Below are 3,452 nucleotides of genomic sequence, written 5' to 3'. Positions count from 1 at the left end.
CACAGGGAGTCAGATTAAGGCTCTACTTGACCAGGTCAACTCTCAGCAGCAGCAACAAGAACAGCATCAAGAGATGGTTACACCACAGAATGGACCTCAGTCCAACCCAGTACCTCCAAGTCCAAGTCCAAGTCTGGCTGCATCTGCAGCTGCTGCGTCTGCTGCAGCTACAGCCAAAGGCATTGCTTCTGTTGGATCTTAGCATGCATGGGGTTGGAAGGGCCTCTTGCCTGGTGGTTATTTATTGAATTGAATGTGCATATACATATCCACCACGGCTTTCAATAAAAAAAGGTAGGGTAAATTGTTGGATATAATATACATTACATTATGTACAATCAGTTATGATTTTTCATTGAGCTAATATACATAACTGTGTGGCTTTGTTATTGTAAACTATAAAGTTAGACTGATTCACAAACAAATCTTTGTTTTTTGTGTAGGAACACATACCCATGGTGAGTCTGGCCACTGCTTTAGGAAGAGAAGGAGTCAGTGCTTTCCGCGTCAACTTTGCTGGGAATAGGTAAGATGACTGAAGTGGAAGAAGCAAACTTTTAATTTCGAGAAAAATCTTGGTGTAAAAGAAGTATTTTGAAATTTCAGAGTTATATTACAAGTTACATGTTGTTGACACAAACAATAGTTATTGAGGGTTTTTGTGCTTTTTCCTTCGAGGGAAAGTGAATGTTCCTTCATGTATGGTAACTACCGCAGAGAAGCTGAGGATTTACAAGCTGTTGTCCAACACTACACTTCTGCAAGAGGGAACGTCACGGTAAAGGTTTGTTAATAAAATATGCAACTAGGATATGAATCAGTATAATCAAACTCTAAATGAGAATAAAAAAGGAGGGAATTTTGTCGCTTTTTCCAAATTCATGAAAAATTTTATGAGTCAAGTTGTTGAATTGAATCTAATGCTCAATGTTGCGAAGAACTTTAATTTCAAATATAAAAAGGTTTCCTCAACCATGAGAGTTGAGTTACTTTGCTTTTGCAGAAAACACTAATGAAGTTTTTCCAAGTTGGAAAGAACTTTCGTTGTTGTTTCATATGTCCTCTTCTTTTTCTTTTTAATAAGAAAAAAGGAGTTTAGAAAACCAAAATTTTTACTTCATTTATCAGTTCTTGTTAAGTTCTATAATGCTGAAAAGGGTTGGTGCAGGAGGAGATGTGGTGCTCCTCTATGCTTCAAAGTACAATCAGGGTATTGACAGTTCATGGAACCCTGGATAAAAATTGTACCAGCCAAAGATGCCCTGGATTTTGCCAGGTTTGTTCGAAATCATTAACTGCACATAATTGAAGGAGCTGATCATGAGTACACTTCACACCAAGCTGAGTTAGCTCCAGTTGTGCTTGATTTTGTAAGTGCAGTTGAAGACAAGAACATACCCCGACACTTACTATCATGCAAAAGAGGACTTGATGTTATCAAATCACGTATCTGATAAATAGGGAATAACCCACATGTTAACAGTGAACAGTGATTTCTCCCCAAAGCAGAACCAAATTGGATTCAGGAATTTTTTTATTTGGTGTTATAATTAAATCTATTTTGACTTGGGGTCTTTGGTTTCACTTTTTATAAAATTGTAAAAAATTAATAAGTTTATTAACATTATTAATTATATAAAACTTTAGTATAGGAAGTATAATTAGTAGGGATTTTTTCCATTCTACGTCGGTCCGTCCCTGATCAAAGCATAAAGATGTAGCCTAAGATACTTATGAAAATAATATAACAAACAAATTGTGGGACTCAATTTGAGGTGAATGAAAATTAAAAAAGGCAATGGTCAATATGCTTCAACGGATGCCCAAACCGTAACTGTCAGTCTAAACCCAACTACTGTTGGATCTACCCATTTAAACATGTTAAAAACCAATTCAAAATTATCCGAAATTTGTAAAATTTCGATTAGGTGGTGGATGATTTTTTACTTAAAATCATATATGATGTTTATACAAATACTAAAGAAAAATAGAAATAAAATTTGTATAATTTTATTGGTGTACTATTATTATTTTTATTTCTCCCATTTAGATTTTAAACCATTTATTGGCATAACCCATAAGAATCTCAGTTCCCCTCCACAAAAATCCATGACGTAACAATTCTTCAACCAAAAAAGAAAATATCTCCAAAAAAAGAAAAGAAGGAAAGCTGTTGACAGGGTCAATACTCGACGACAGAAGATTAAAACTGAAAGGGCAAATCCGACATTTTGTAGCAAGACATTGGACTGACTCTTCTTCTTAGGCACGCACGCACCAAACCAAAATGCATAAGCTTTTGCCCAAGTGATAGTGATCTTACCATTCAGATTATTTCTCTTCAACACTGTGTTTCTGATTTTTTTTTTGTTTTGTTTTTATTTCTGTTTTCCTTCTTTTCTCGATAACCAAACGCACCCATAGACGTCGGAGAGAGAGAGAGAGCAAGGGTAGAAAGATCAGACCTTTTTGGGTCTCTGTAAAAGGCGATGGCTTGGAGACGCCTAATCACTCAGGTTACTATCCCTCTCTCTTTTAAGATTGGTTCTGCTTAGGTCTTAACTTTTTTATATATAAAATTTTTTACTTTTTTTGTTATTTATATATTGGGTTTCTATAATATAATGTTCTGAAATTTGGAAATTGAGGAAACCCTAATTTTGAATAGCTTAAAGCTGTTACGTTTAACTCTTGAATCCGAGCTAGGTATTAGAGTGGGTATTTGAAAGATTACTGGAATTGAAATTTGAAATCCTCTATTTTAATTTCCGTTGCTCAGCTGATGAGGACTTTTACTGGAACAAAACGTCAGTTTCTTTAGGGGATTGCAATTTTCATTCATCAATCTGCATATGTGGGAATGTAGTTTTGCATGAACGGTTGTTAAAAAGAAGTTTTTTTTAGCTCTAATTAGATTGCTGCAAGGTTTAGTTAATATTTTGTGTGTGTAATTGTTGCTTAGTAATTTGCATGTTAGACTTAGATTTGTAGGCTTATGCTTTGTATAAAGAAATAAGCTCCATCTTTATCTTAAAACAGGTTTCAAGACAGCAATCAGAGTTGGGGCATTTCGGGAACTTGCTCGGTCGAACTCATCATTCTTGTATGTGTGTTTCAATCAAAATTTTGTACTCTATCATTATCTTCTTAATTTTATTCTTTTTCTACAAACCACTGGGCTTTAACGTTCACTGTTAGCTTTCCTTGTTCTCAAGTCGAAAACTATGTTGCCTAATTTGCAATCTTCTTGGGGTGCAGGTAATAGGCTTTTGAGTGGCCAACAGAGGTTGAAGTCAAGCTATGTTGGCAATTTAGCTCGTAGAGTCCGTGATGCAGATGAGGCTAGTGAAGTTGCTCATTTAAGAGAACTTTACTATAGAAATGATCCTGAAGCAGTGATAAGATTATTTGAAAGTCAGCCATCGTTACATTCTAATCGATCTGCCCTTTCT

This window comes from Theobroma umbraticum, unplaced genomic scaffold, assembly GCF_002168275.2.
Source record: "Theobroma umbraticum cultivar Fairchild unplaced genomic scaffold, ASM216827v3 scaffold_56.0, whole genome shotgun sequence".
Lineage (NCBI taxonomy): Eukaryota > Viridiplantae > Streptophyta > Magnoliopsida > Malvales > Malvaceae > Theobroma > Theobroma umbraticum.
The sequence above is the reverse complement of the archived record's forward strand: the minus strand, read 5'-3'. Positions refer to the sequence as shown.